The 16,505-nt window shown below is 39.2% G+C and overlaps 1 pseudogene; it reads left to right on the top strand.

Annotated features, from left to right (window-relative positions):
* On the top strand, window positions 475-1,033 carry LOC102190131 (annotated as a pseudogene).

A 16,505-nucleotide genomic window follows, 5' to 3' on the forward strand; every position in this document is an offset into this window, starting at 1 on the left:
TGATATAGTTCCTTTGGAAACCAGTTCAGCAATACCTTATAAAGTTGAAAATGTACACATCTGATGGCCCATAAATTCTTTTCCCAGAGTATATTCCCTAGAGATGCTATTGTATGTTTCTGCCAGTGGTCACATATGAGACCATTCAGGTTAGCATTGCTCCTCAGAGTGAAATCTAGGACACAATTCAATGTCCATCAATTGAGAGGTGAAAAACAAATTGCTGTATATCCATAGAACAGAATGGGCCTCCCAGGTGGCACTAGAGATAAAGAACATGCTTGCCAATGCAGGAGACATAAGAGACATGAGTTCAATCCCTGGGTCAGGAAGATCCCCTGGAGAAGGGCATGGTAACCACTCCACTATCCTTACCTGGAGAATCCCATGGACAGAGGAGCCTGTCAGGCTACCATCCATAGGGTTGCACAGAGTGGGACATGACTGAGTTACTTATTGTGCACACACAACAGGATGGCTTGCAACAGTGAAAATGAATTAACTGTAATTACGCACACCAACACGTTTGTCAAAATAAAGCAACACCAAGCAAAAAATGTGACAGGTGAATGCATGTCAAATGACACCATTTATGTAAATGACAAAATGAGTAAAATTAAATAATAGCAGACATAGTTGCATATGTTAGGTCCTCTAGAAGCTTGGAGTGCGTGGGCTGGAATGTTGAGGGTGTAGTCGTGTCGGTCAGTGCCATCGGTCACCTCGCAGTTCTTAGAGGAGTCCTCGCGTTCTCTTCCTCTGTGTCTCGAGCGGTTGGATGCATATCTCCCTAAACACTGCTGACCAGGGCACTGCAGTTTGGGTATTGTGTCCTCATGCGGACCTTCCCCTTCAGTTCTTTCTTCCTGGGCTTCATCTCTTGTGTGGGGAGCTTCATTTTAGAGGTTAATCTGAGAATACAGACCAACCCACAGAGCAAAATGAATTTCCTGGGTATCTCGCTGGAGGGAGGCTTTGTGATTTTCTCTTTGCCAGCATCATTCTGTACCTCGTCATGAATTTCATTGCCTAAATCATTCCCATTTACTTAATGGAGGAGTAGGAGACCAGAAGAATGTTCACGTTTTGATTTCCCCTGGATAAGAGCTCTTGAGGTTGCACTTTGTTGGACACACGGATTTTCTTCAGATTTATACTTGCTACCAACTCAGATTTGGGATGCGGTGGATAGCCCTGAGAAGTTCCCCAGCTTCCCTGTCAGAACAGCTTTGTAATGAGCGTTTATTAGCACAGCCTCTGCCTTCGATGAAGTATAAACTTTTTTGCCTTCCAAATAAACTCCCTGTCATTCCTAAGGGCTTCCCTGATAGCTCAGTTGGCAAAGAATCCGCCTGCAACGCAGGAGACCCCAGTTTGATTTCTGGGTTGGGAAGATCCGCTGCAGATGGGATAGGCTGTGTGGCAGACCTGGGCTCAATTAGGAAGGTCTCCCAGAGAAAGGAAAGTCTACCCACTCCAGTATTCTGGCCTGGAGAATTCCAGGGACTATACAGTCACTCCTAAAGAAAAAAAAAAAAAAGATTAAAAAAAACCCTAAAAAGGTAAAAACAAACAAACAAACAAACAAACAACCATAGGTATGTGTGTATCATGAATGGTAAACTTTTTTAAAAGGAAAGAAAAATTTGAGCTAGTAGCTTACCAGTGATGGAGAGAAAGGGATCTCATCATAGAAGGAACTGGAGACTTCATGTCTATACTGTTACTACTGCTGCTGCTGCTGCTAAGTCGCTTCAGTCGTGTCTGACTCTGTGCGACCCCATAGACGGCAGCCCACCACGCTCCTCCGTCCCTGGGATTCTCCAGGCAAGAATACAGGAGTGGGTTGCCATTTCCTTCTCCAATGCTGTATGCATGCTAAGTTGCTTCAGTCGTGTCTGACTCTGTAAGACCCTATGGACAGCAACCCACCAGGCTCCTCTGTCCACAGGATTCTCCAGGCAAGAATACTGGAGTGGGTTGCCTTTTCCTTCTCCACATGTCTATGCTGGTGATATTCTATTTCACACATAGTGAGGGAGGTACATGGGTGCTTATTTTTTAAATATTATTGTTTAAATGAATATAAATACATGTATGATTATGCACGGAATAGTGTTAGTGTGTTTCTCACTCATTCATGCCCAACTCTTTGTGACTCCATGGACTCTCATCCGCCAGGCTCCTCTGTCCATGGAATTCTCCAGGCAAGAATACTGGAGTGGGTAACCATTCCCTTCTCCAGCGAATCTTCCAAACTCAGGGATCAAACCCAGGTCTCCTGCATTGGAGGCAGATTCTCTACCATCTAAGCCATGAGGGAAGCCTATTTAACAATAAAAAATGTTTTTTTTTTCTTTTTTTTTTTTAAGAAAGAGTGCTGGTAAAAATCCCTAGGAACCCAGGGAAAATGTTTGAGCTTGAATTTCCTCATCTATATAGATAGAATTTATAATAGACAATCTTGAAGGAGTCTTAACTCAAGTTCTTGGTTGTTGTGAGATATCTACCCTTTTTAACTTGGCTGTGATGTTTTTGAAAGATAGAAGAATAAGATTCCTTTTGGGAAAAATACATTTTATTCTGGAGATCATAGATGAATCCAATGAATTTGACAGCCTCCCAGCAGTTCATCATCTTTGGACTTGTTTCATTTATTCATATCATACTCAGTATTTCCATATTGGGCCATAAGTCATTTACCATGACTTGATATTTTCTCATCTCCCTGTGGCCCAAGAGGAATGCTAGGTATCTATGCTTATTCTGACATGGATTTATACCCGTGTCTCAGGGAGGTGGATTGAGGATGATGGACATATGAAAGTGGCTAAAGAGACTTTTGGGTGATTTACTTCTGCCATTAGTGGTATTGTGGAAGGAATTAATATAATTAATACAAGGAATTAAAAATTTAAAAGGCCAGAGGCAGAGTGTTGCCAACACATTGAAGGGTTTTTTGCTTTACTGGCAAATTAATTCCTGGCACCATCAACAAGTCACAAGGCTTTGTTTATGCATGATATCTGAAGACAAAGTCTACTTTATAAAATGGTTTAACATGCTACTTGTTTTCTTTTTCATAAAATAATATTGGACTCTAGCTGAAAAATTAATTTGGGATGCTATTATTTAGAGTTAGGAAAATATTTGATGCTGTGAATTCAGGAAACAAAGAAATTATTTTGCTTAACATGCTTCCACGTTAAATACACAATTTAAAAGTGTTAACTGCGTGTTTATCCTTATTCATCTCTAAAATCTTAAATATATATCAAGTATTCTTAGCTAAGTAATGGAAAGTTGGGAATATACTTTAGGTTCCTTGGCAATAAGTAAATAATGTAATAATTAAAAAAAAACGACCTCCATTTTATAGATCTTCCTGTCAAGCTACTAAGCCAGTCTCTCTATTATGGAATCCTTTCAATTATCAAAATCACAGCTCACATTTTAAAAAAATGAAATAATATTGCAGACAGGCTATATATCAGTTGAACTGTGACCATTCTGTTCTAATTTTCCCCATAAACCAAAGGAATCAAGTGTCATGGTAACATCTGTGGCCTGAATATAAATTTGACAAAAATCAACTTTAATGGCTTTTCCCACTCTAAAACAATGTCTGATTTCAATCTGGGGTTAAAACAAATCTAGAGTGTCAAAGTAATATATGCCTCATATTTCTGACCTTTTAGTGTTTTCCCATTAAACAGTTTCACTGGAGTCTAAGTTAAGCATATAAAAAAATTGGTTTATGATGATGCTTTGTTTTCCTGTGATCTCAAGTGTTTTTTACGTCAAAGATTGAGAATCCTGAGGGCTTTATGACAAGATTTTAGTTTTACAGATGCAGGAAAAGGGTTCTCTATTTCATATGGTCTAACTTAATAGAAAATGGAAAAGATTGGTCCATAAGGGGCTCAAAGGTAGTGGTAGCCTCCAGGTGTATATTCTGGGCAGGTTGTTGATAGGAGTAGGGCACAGCCTGTACAGTTGACTATATGTGTACATGTGTGTATGTAACATGATGCTTACTATATTTTTTGTTTCAAATTCTCTACATCTGAGGGAGATTGTATCCACAATCTCTTTCTGCTTATTGCTAAAGCTGCACTCTGAGACCTCTGTGATTTCTGATCCCTAGCATCAATAGAAAATGGATGTCTTTTGATTCTATTTCTCCTGATTGTTTGTAGTCAACATTGGTTGACCATCTCAAATAGCTGCAGGATTCAGCTACATCACTTGATTACATACAATGATGTTCTGCTGAGTGGCTGCAAGCTTTGTTTCAGCACCAGCAACACTCCACAAGTCTGGTTTTGTTCCTTGGGTACAATTTTTGTCTTGCTATTTATTGTTGATGTGGTTTCTAGGTGACTCCAGTGAAAATGTCCAGGAAATTTTGCATGATATTGTTGACAGCTCCAAGCCTAACAGCTACTAATTAGGATAGATGTCTGACTTTATATGGTGCTTGATGATTTTGTTGTGGTTTAATATTCCACTGACTGGATGGTATTGTGCTATCCATAACAACCACACAATTGGTCTCTGCCTTTGGAGGAACTAATGCCATCTACTTCACAGATCTTAAAAGCATGTAGGATCACTCTTAGAATGTATGGAAAGAAAATGAAATTCTCCTTAGCACTCAGTTTTTGAATCATTTTCCTTCTTTTTTCCTCCTCAGAAGCCCATACCCTAATCTTACACCATTCATTCATACTAAGAAGAATAATGCTTCCCAAACGAGGTAATTCACTGAAATGGACTGAATTTTAACAGTGATCTTATCTCAAACAAATAGGGATAAATTGTAATATTTGAATTTAAAATATTAATACTAGAGGAATAATTTTATACAATGGAGTCCGATCTTTATTATTTCCTAGTAGCCCATGTGGCTATTGACCTTGAGATGATTTTCTAATAAAAAGATTAACATAATGTGAATTTCATATTATGTAAATAAAAAGATGTTAATCTTTTTATTAGAGAATCATCTCAAGGTCAATAGCCACATGGGCTACTAGCAAATAATAAAGATCAGACTCCATTGTATAAAATTATTCCTCTCCACTCCAGTACTCTTGCCTGGCAAATCCCATGGACGGAGGAGCCTGGAAGGCTGCAGTCCATGGGGTCGCTAGTAGTCGGACACGACTGAGTGACTTCACTTTCACTTTTCACTTTCATGCATTGGAGAAGGAAATGGCAACCCACTCCAGTGTTCTTGCCTGGAGAATCCCAGGGACGGGGGAGCCTGGTGGGCTGCCGTCTATGGGGTTGCACAGAGTCGGACACGACTGAAGTGACTTAGCAGCAGCAGCAGCAGCAGCATTATGTCAACTTGTTAATATCTTCTAAGTAACTCCTGTTAGAACAATTCCTTTTACTGAGAGTAGAGGTTATCAGCCAAACCATCTATGCATTACAAATCACACTTCTGTAACTAAGTAGATTAATAGCAAAAGAAGTTATAGCATCTGACTTGCAGTCAAGCACTATTTTTTCCAGCTTCATGGAGTTATAATTTGTATATAATGTTGTGTAAGTTTAAGGTGAACAATGTGATGATTTGATACACCTATATATGGTGAAATGATTAAGGTGTGCTTTTGAATATTGGTACCTTTTGGGCATATAAGGCATGCATATCTCAGGAAAGAATATATGAGTTTTTAAATTTACTTGAATATTTTAAATATCATATGGTATTAGTTATCAATTCTTACATAACAAATTACCCAAAAACTTAGTGACTTAAAACAACAAACACTTATTAAAACACAGTTTTTGTGAGTCAGAGATATGAGAGCAGCTTAGCTGAGGTTCTAATGCAGCATTTCTCATGAGTCTGAAGCTCAGCTGTCAGCCGGGGCCACGTCATCTGAAAAACAGACCTCTAGTAATCAGTCAGTATCATTTGACTGTTATTGGAGGGTCCACTTCTAAGACTTCTCATCACATAGCTTTTTGTAGGAAGCCTTTGTTCCTTGCCTCGTTTATGTGTGTGTGTGTGCTTAGCTACTCAGTCATGTCCAACTGCTTGTAACCCCATGGACTGTAGCCCACGATGTCTCTGCCGATGGAATTTTCCAGGCAACAATACTGGAGTGGGCTGCCATTTTCTGCTCCAAAGGATTTTCCTGATCCAGGGATTAAACCCACGTCTCTTGCATCCCCTGCATTACCAGGCAGATTCTTTACCACTGGGCCATCTGAGAAGCCCCCTTTCCTCATGGGATTCTTGAAAGTCCTTAAAGCATGACAGCTGGCTTTCCTCAGAGCAAGTGGTCCAAGAGAAAGAACAAGGAGGATCCTCAGTGCCTTTTATGGCCTAGTTGCTGTGCATCAATTCTGCCATATTCTATTTCTTAGACATCAATCAGTAAATTTAGCCCATATGCGAGAGAGGGGGATGAAGTTCCAGCTCTTGCAGAGAGGAATACAAAAGAATTTGTGGATGCATTTTAAAACCACCACACAAATTGAAAAAGCGAGAAGAAGGTTCTGGATAAATGACCCCGCATAAGTGGGCCACTAAGGATTAACTTTGAGAGATTTCTTTCTCTATTTCTCCTATTACCTGGGAAATAGCTTCTCTTGACTTCTGGAGTGATTGATCTGTTTCTGATTGCTACAGATCTATTCTTAATAAAGTCTAAACTAATTTTTAGGTTAAGTGAACCTACAGAAGCTATATGTTTATTCTTCTGTCCTCCTAGGGCATCATATGGCCCTCCTGTTGGGCCAGAGTTCCAGCAGAGGGTTCAAAACTGAGAATAATGGATTTTAACTGGTCTCCTGTTCTGAAGCCAGGACTGATATTTCCATAGGATTTGCTAACGGGGTAACTAAAAATGATCATATGACCTTAACCCATGTTACATGATATGATAAAAGTAGAGCAGAGGGGTCTTACGGAGGTGCTTTGAAAAGGGTTGTTGGTTCTGCCAGGAGCTGTTTTTATTCTGGTACAAGTGAAAGATCTGGCCATAACCCTGCTTCCAGCTGCCATGAAATCACAAATCAGGTTTCCGTGTGGGTGGAGAGGAGAAGGTTAAAAATTGGGTGAGATTGAATGGAAAGTAATGCTTAAACTAATGCTTGAAAGTAATCAGAAAGCTATGGAAGCTGCCTGAGATATGGCCAAGGGGTAGGGGAGGAAAATATGACAGAGTAGGTTTGAAGATAGCTGTGTTTCTTATTTATACTCTTCAGTCCATTCAATGAATTAGTTGCACAAGAACTTGTTGAGCACAATATTTTAAAATCAGCGTCTTGCGGCATGTTGGATGCCTTCCCAGATGTTCATCAAATGATGATAAGTGGGAACAATGTATCTCTATTCCCACTGAATAATCAGCCTATGAAGTATGTGGGATGAAATGGTAAATCAAGAGACTCATGCAAAGTGATACTGCGGGGCAAGCCAGCTATGGGATGAGAGGGAAGAGGACCAGAATGATGTCGAGAGGTTGCACATGTACTGGAGTGTATTTGTCTCACCAGTCAGAAGTGAATAGATCTGAGCAGACATGGCAATAAATGGTGACAAAGAAATAGGCAACACCTTGAATACTCTTCTAGACACTATAGCTCTAATAATCGCACTGTGGTTACCTCTGACTTGTCTTAGAATTATTTAGAATCTTTCAATCCCTTCAGTTCTATTACCATAAACTGCTAATATTTGAAAGTGTACTTGGAACCACAGCGGTAAATAAAAAAGGTCAAATAATGTCCAAAGTCAAGTGATGTCCAAAAGGTAAGTACAGTTATAAAAGATGATGATGATAATAAATGCTGAACTGCTAGAGGTTTTTTAAGTATATTAAATCATTTACTTGGCTACACTTGCCTTGTCATAATATTGGCAAGGATTTTTCTCAAAATTTTAATATATTTAATTTTATTTAATACTTGTTCTGTGCCCTGTGTGTGCTCAGTCACTCAGTCATGTCCAACTTTGTGATCCCATGGACTGTAGCCCACAAGCTTCCTCTGTCCATGGAACTGTCCAGGCAAGAATTCTGGATCGGGTTGCCATTTCCTGCTTCAGAGGATCATCTTGACCCAGGAATCATACTTGTGTCTCTTTCATCTCCTGCATTGGCAGGCAGATTCTTTATCACCGAGCCACATGGGAAGCCCTCTATGCCACAAGTATACTATTTAAATCCTGTTTTCATTACTTTTCAGAAGTGATGTGTGATGTTTCTAACTTTTTGAAAAGCCAGATTTGTTTTCAGCCTTCAGAATTCCTATTGGTGACACAAATTGCAATGCAAACTACAACTAAAAACTGTTACTGTTTCAAGCTATTTTAAAAAAAGGTGCTATATAGGCTCATTCCACAGGAAATGATAGAATACTTATTTTTCCCTGCTTAGTATAGTTTTGCATGATGAGCTTCCTTTAAGAATACGAGACTTTTCACCCACAAGAGGTGTTTAGTTTGTGGTTTTGTGATTCATCTTTTTCAATTAAACAAACTGTAATATCGGTATTAAATTTGCTCCTAAGTGATAGGATTTTTGTTACCATATGTGGTAGTTTACTGCGCACACTGGCTAGTTAAAACAGATTTTAAATTTACTAACATTAAATGCAAGCCCCCTATGGTATAATAATAAAAAAGAAACTCTGTTTACTTAAAAAAAAAAACCAAAACCCTGAAATATTTTATCTGGATTTCTTTGAAACAGTTTCTATGGAGAAACACCTCACAGATACTAAAGAAGTATGTTGTTTGTTCAATTCAAGAAGTTATTTTTAAACAAGTGACTACATGCCACATTATTAGAGAAGGTCGTTATTAAAAATATGGAATCTCAGAATAGATATAATATCTACAGAATAGATAATTTACATTCACTATGTAAGGAGACATTTCTCAGATTGATCATAACTGATCCAGGAATCATAGCTATCAATTGATAAGAATTTTCTATTGCTGTAGAACAGTATGACAAATTTATGTGTGTTGTGTGCTCATTTGTGTCCAACTCTTTGTGCTCCATGGACTATAATCCACCAGGCTCCTCTGTCCATGGAATTTTCCAGGCAAGAATACTGGAATGGGTCACCATTCCCTACTCCAAGAGCTCTTCCTTGCCCAGGGATCAAACCTGAGTATCTCGTGTCTCCTGCACTGACAGGAAGATTCTTTACCAATGACCCACCTGGGAAGCCCATGGCAAATTTAGTGACTTAAAGTCGCATCCATTTATTTCGCAGGTCAGAAGTCTGGTCACAGTATAACTAGGATTTCTGCTCAGGGTCTCACTAGGCTGAAATCAAGATATTGTTCAGGGCTGCTGTTCTCTTATGAAGCTCGAGATCTCCACCAAGTTCATTGATTGCAGGCAGAATTCATTTCGTTGTGGGTGTAGGACAGAGTTCCACTGTCTGCTGTCACTGAGGCATGACTTTGAGGCTCTAGAGGCTGCTCCGAGGTCATGCTATGTGGCATCTTCTATCTTCAAGTCCACGATGATGCTCCAGATCTCTGACTTTCCCTTTTGCCATAAGCTGGAGAGAACTCTGCTTTTAGAAGGATCATGTGATTAGGGCATGCTCACCTGGATAGTCTCTTGCTGCATCACGTTAACATGAACACAGGGGTGATGTCTTATCCTACTCACGGGTTCTGCTCATGCTCAGAAAGAAGAGGCTTTAGGAGGACATGGGTCATTTGGAGGGGGTTAGCTTAGAATTTTGCCTACTGCACATCTTTATATAACACCAGTGACTAAGACTTTGAAAGCTGCAGAACTGTTTGTATTGGAAAATCTGCATTCTGGGACATGGTCAGGAGCTCTGATGTCAAGATGTCTTCAAAGTCCATGGTGACTGGACAGGTTCTAGTTCCACAGTATTTAAAATAAAGTCCTTTCATTTTCTATTTATAAGGAAGTTTGGGGTTTAGAATATTTGTACAGAAATGCACTAAATTGGTCCACTTTCCTTTTTCTTATAATGAAGTAACATTTGTCCCTTGACCTTTTAGGTTTTCAAGGAGAGCACATATTGACATTTCCTGGGATGAACTTGCTCAGCAAAAATAGATGTTTATTTCTTCTTAACACCCCCATCTTCTAATGGAAAGTAAATTTTTGTTTGCATGTAGGATTTGCTTTAATTTTTCTCACACCTTTCTAAGAATGTGCATATTGAGGTTGGGGGGATTACTGTACATAAGGGATTTATATTTATACTATAAATATATTTCTAAATGTATATTTATTGGAAAGATCACCTTGCCAAGGTTCTTTGATGAGCTCAGACAAATGCATCTGAATATTTCCATCAAGTGGAAGGTAGAGGGTCAAGCACGAATTTTATCTATAGCAATTCTGACAAGAGGCTTCTGGAGTAAAATTCATATATTTCCTCTCCAACTTGGTAACCGCAACATCTGTTTGTCTCCATCGGCTTTTGGCCACTGATCTACTGTCTCTAGTATGAGATACCTACGATCCCACGTAAGACCAAATGATAGAGAGAGACGAGCAGTTCTCAAGTGATTTTAGTCATGGAATGAATCATAGCCAAGTCATGGCCTGGTTATGTCATCTAGAGTTAGTGGAGAAGGGCTAATTTGATATGTTTCTCTGATTTGGGGGACTGAATTATTAATAGTAGCCATTTATGTAGACAAGAAAAAGTCAAGAGGTTTAGATTACCAAACCGAAAGTCACTCAATTGTGTCTGACTCTTTGCGACCTGTGGACTGTAGCCCACCAGGCTCCTCTGTCCATGGGATTCTCCAGGCAAGAATATTGGAGTGTGTTGCCGTTTCCTTCTCCAGGGGATCTTCCTACCCAGGGATCGAAACCAGGTCTCCCGCATTGCAGGCAGACACTTTAACCTCTGAGCCACCAGGGAAGCCCGAGGTTTAGATTGGAACCCAGCAAATACATTTGTACTTATGCAATATAATACACGATGTGTAGATTTACTTTTTGACTGGAAGAGCCACCAAAAGAAACTAGTTGATTTTCATAAATTTAAGAAGCAAAAGACTAGCTACAGTTAAATATATATGCATATTTACATATATACATATTTAAAGTGAGCATTTTCAAAACTCAAAACACTATTTTTGCAAGTTTTAAAAAAATGAATAACTTTGCCACAACATTATTGCTACTTCTAAAAATATGATTTGCAACATCTCCGAAGTATGAGGAAAAGTTCAGAAAAGGTTGTGGCTCAACTGATAAAGAATCTGCCTGCAATGCGGGACACCTGGGTTCGATCCGCTGGAGAAGGGAACGGCTACCCACTCCAGTATTCTGGCCTGAAGAACTCCATGGACTATTCCATGGGGTCACAAAGAATCAGACATAACTGAGCGGCTTTAAACAAAACAAATGCATTCAAGATGGGTAGTGTCGGAATCTTCCAACAGCCTGGAGCCTTCAAGCTATACTTTGATCAAGGGTTTTCTTGATTTTTGCGTGTCTCATTGGATTATTGCTTAGTTTTGCTTTTTCCTGGCTGACCACACCCTGACCAGCTGTGAAAGAAGCATTTTCCCCTTCTCCTTCTTTTTCTTCTTCTTCTTTTAGTTTAACAGAAATTGTTTACATTACCCCAGGTGGTTCCAGTGGTAAAGAATCCGCCAGCCAATGCAGGAGATATAAGAGACTCATGTTCAATTCCTGAGTCTGGAAGATCCCCTGGAGCAGGAAATGGCAACTCACTCCTGTATTCTTGTTTGGAAAATCCATGGACACAGGAGCCTGGTAGGTTACAGTCCATCACGTGGCAAAGAATCGGACACGACTGAGCACAACACTGAATGGAAAATATCAGCGACGTCTCTTCAGAAGTGGGAAGGCTAGCATGGGACGTCTAGGCTAGTGGTGTAAAACAACTCCTCTCTAAGGTCCTGATCAAAGCATGTTCCCTTGGATTTCTGAGCTGAGGTGCGCTCATCTGCATCTGCCTCCACCTCCAGTCTCAGCCTCTTCTCTGGTAACTCTGCGGCCCACTATGCGCTTCTGATTTCTCTTATAGCCAGTCACTGTTCCTCAGGCCTGGACGCAAAATGAGTACCTTCTGCTCCCTTTGTGTCTATGACACCTAGTTTCTGGGTTGTATCTTTTGTTATGATTCTCTCATATGACCTTGGTTTGTCTCTGACCCAAATTGAGTCTCTTGAATTCTGCCCTCTTGACCTTCTTCCCAGTTGGAGCTGTAGCTTGTCACACTGTGCTAGAACTGAGGAAACCTGGAGCAACTTGGTTGATGTGGCATCCACCCTCAGGCAGCCCACAGACTAACGGGCAAGGCAGAACTTCATTAATTAATTATAGTATGAATCCCTCATGCTCTAATTCTAAATTGTCTAAAATTTTGAAACGGTTGTTTTTCCTTTCTGTCCAGCTTTCATGTTAGTTATTTCTAAACTTTCCAACACTCACTCATTTAAATAAGGCTGATTCCAGATCTGGCAGCTTTTCTGCTTTCAGGCGCTCACTAAATTCCCAACTTCAGGGTCAATAGTAAGAAATAAAGCACTGAACAGATGAATTTGACCTTAGAGTGCCCTTTGTCATGAAAATGCCTTGGTCCCTGAGCTTTGACTCTCAGTGTTTCTTTACTCCTCAAAAACTTTCATCCATATGAAAATACCCCGCTTGAATCTGCATGCTGACTGAGGAGAAAATAGGAAGAAATAAATCTAAGTTGTTAACAGACGAGAATTCTCCAATACAGAGGCATGTTTCCCCTCTACACTTAACCTTTATAATTTTGCCTGTAATGTTTTCTGGAAAGCATCTTAAGAAATATGCAGAGTCTTAGTTATATTTATCGTAAAATCAAATGCAGTGAGATTAAAGGAATTGTCCAGGGGCCCACACAAATGGAGGGCAGATCCCAGAACACCACACTCATCCTCTTGTGTTCTAGCCATTGGGATTCTCTCTCGGTCTCTCTCTGTTCTATCTGCCAAAGCATGACCAGAGCGGAAAACACCTTCAGCCAATTTAGTCAGGCTCCCTGTTTGATGATTGCCTTGTTCTGAGAACATCTTGTGTATTGCCACATTTGAAGCTCCAGCTGGAGCTTCATTCACCTTTGGGGGCAGCTTCTTTCTAGGAACTGACCCTCTGACTGAGCCAGGAGGAGCATGGCTAAGCTGGAAGTTACAAGCTGCATTATTTAAAGTGTGTCATCCCATCAGATCTTTATAAGGCTGGGGAGAAAACCTGTGCCTTACAAGGCTCCTAAGTATATCTCTGATCCTGTAAGTCCAAATTGGTTGCTGCTAGATTTACTCTCATGTAAAACTTTATCTGTCAGCTTTCTCTATCTGACTGTAAAAGAGTACCACTATAATATTTTAACGTTTATTAACTGGAAATCCACGACATTTTAGTCTGCTTATGTTTAACTATCACACCAAAATCAATTTAATTATAATGTTTAAAGATCTGGAATCTATGAAAATAAATGTCATTCAGGATTAAAGTCAAGACCGTTCTGTATTCTACAAACCCTCAATAAGCAGTTTTTACCCAGCTACATTATATCTATGACTCATCTCTCTTTCTCTGTCTATTTTTTCCAGCAGCACTAGCCACCTTGCTCTTCTGCATTCACTCACCTCAAGAATTTTCACTTGCTGTTTCCTATGCCCCAGCTCTCTGCAGGGCTTATTTTCTTATCTCTCAAGTATGTGTCCAAATGTCATCTCCTCAGTGATGGCTTTCCATGACTACTAAGCTTAAAATGGAAAGTGATTTTTCCCTGCCCCAGATCAGTACAGTCCCTGCTCATTTTCTATCTTTATTTTTCTCCATAACACTAAACACCAATTGACTAAATATTCATTTTTATTATTTATTGCTAGTATCTTTCCTTTGAATTAAGTGCTGTGATAATAAAAGGATTTGTCTGCTCCATTTACAGCTATAAACAATTCTGGTTATATAGTCATCTACTATACTCAATAAATATTTCCATGTACCTTTATTTATATGGATTAATGAGTGAACTCTTGATAGTTTATATCTTAAAGTTGGAAAGAGTTCCCAAAAGTCAATTGATACCATTTTCAACTAGGATTTCCTCATTGGTATATGCAAATTTCTAAGTTCAAATGTTATATCTCCTCAACTATATTGCAAATTTTGGGGGAATAGAAGCCTTGTATGTCAGTCTTTGTATTACCTATAGAATTTAGGGCAATAGTTTGTTTGTTTGGCCACAGCATGTGACTTGGGGATCTTAGTTCCCCAACCAGGGATCAAACCCAGGCCCTAAGCAGTGAAAGCATGGAATCCTAACTATTGGACTGCCAAGGAATTCCCCAGGGCAATAGAGTCTTAACACAGATTTGTAGAAAAATTAATTGGTATAAAGCCAAGAGAAAGTGACTTTAATGCGCTATTTCTACCTTTATGACTTTTTCCCCCTAACGATTTCTGTTCATTAGGATTTGGGAGCAAAGTATATCTACAATTGTGTTTTTAAAAGTCAAAGTATAATACATTTTCATACCTTGTTTCCAATAAATTTTATTAAAATACTTTCAAAATGCTAGTTCATGGCTCAATGATATTCTAAACACACAAAAATATAAAAATTCTCTTCTATTTTGGCATACTCAATATTCTATATCACATATTTATATGCCTATATCATGATATTCATCTTGTATTTTTCACGCATTTAAGTACTTTTAGAAAAGAGTGCGTTTATACTCACACAGGTACACATGCACCACACACGTGGGATAATAAGTGACTCTGAACAAATGTTGAAAGGACCTGAAGAATGCCAAATACTGTTCTAATCCAGGGGCCAAGCCAGATGTCACTTAAAAACAACAGTGCAATAATTTATACACTTAATTATTCCCCTGGGAAAACAAAAAGAACTTATGGGAAAATGAAAAGGAGATCTGTTTTGTGTCAAGTAAAATTCTCCTTGATAAAGTTCAAACATGTATGTATAAATGCACCTAAAATTAATTCAACATCCCAAAGAAGAATGACATTATATTCCAAAGATCATTAAATCAGAATGAATTTGAAAGTGAACCTGTGGACTTAGTGGGGTGAAAGCCAAAGGTTAGTTTCTTCATTTGCTGTTGAACCCTCCTAAGTGGGATGTACAACTGGGTTGTGCACAGGGTGAGGGCAGTGATACCACCTTTGGCTATTTGCAACACTGTTCCTTGCACTACCAGATATAAGAAGGTGTAAGTAGAATGAATAAATAATACAAAAAAGAAAATGCATAGGATCTGTCATCTGGAAGGATTGTGAGTTTTATCAGCTCATACAGACATTTAGTGGACCTACTGTGACTATCAGTAACGCTGAAGAAACTGAAGTTGAACGGTTTTATGAAGACCTACAAGACCTTTTAGAATTAATATCCAAAAAAGATGTCCTTTTCATTATAGGGGACTGGAATGCAAAAGTAGGAAGTCAAGAAACACCTGGAATAACAGGCAAATTTGGCCTTGGAATGTGGAATGAAGCAGGGCAAAAACTAATAGAGTTTTGCCAAGAAAATGCACTGGTCATAGCAAACACCCTCTTCCAACAACACAAGAGAAGACTCTACACATGGACATCACCAGATGGTCAACACCGAAATCAGATTGATTATATTCTTTGCAGCCAAAGATGGAGAAGCTCTCTACAGTCAACAAAAACAAGACCAGGAGCTGATTGTGGCTCAGATCATAAACTCCTTATTACCAAATTCAGACTCAAATTGAAGAAAGTAGGGAAAACTGCTAGACCATTCAGGTATGACCTAAATCAAATCCCTTATGATTATACAGTGGAAGTGAGAAATAGATTTAAGGGCCGGGATCTGATAGATAGAGTGCCTGATGAACTATGGAGTGAGGTTCATGACATTGTACAGGAGACAAGGATCAAGACCATCCCCATGGAAAAGAAATGCAAAAAAGCAAAATGACTGTCTGGGGAGGCCTTACAAATAACTGTGAAAAGAAGAGAGGCGAAAAGCAAAGGAGAAAAGGAAAGATATAAGCATCTGAATGCAGAGTTCCAAAGAATAGCAAGAAGAGAAAAGAAAGACTTCTTCAGTGATCAATGCAAAGAAATAGAGGAAAAGAACAAAATGAGAAAGACTAGAGATCTCTTCAAGAAAATTAGAGATACCAAGGGAACATTTCATGCAAAGATGGGCTCGATAAAGGACAGAAATGGCATGGACCTAACAGAAGCGGAAGATATTGAGAAGAGGTGGTAAGAATACACGGAAGAACTGTACAAATAAGATCTTCACAACCCAGATAATCATGATGATGTGATCACTAATCAAGAGCGAGACATCTTGGAATGTGAAGTCAAGTGGGCCTTAGAAAGCATCACTATGAACAAAGCTAGTGGAGGTGATGGCATTCCAGTTGAGCTATTTCAAATCCTGAAAGATGATGCTGTGAAAGTGCTACACTCAATATGCCAGCACATTTGGAAAACTCAGCAGTGGCCACA

Source organism: Capra hircus, chromosome 9 (assembly GCF_001704415.2).
Source record: "Capra hircus breed San Clemente chromosome 9, ASM170441v1, whole genome shotgun sequence".
NCBI classification, from domain to species: Eukaryota; Metazoa; Chordata; class Mammalia; order Artiodactyla; family Bovidae; genus Capra; species Capra hircus.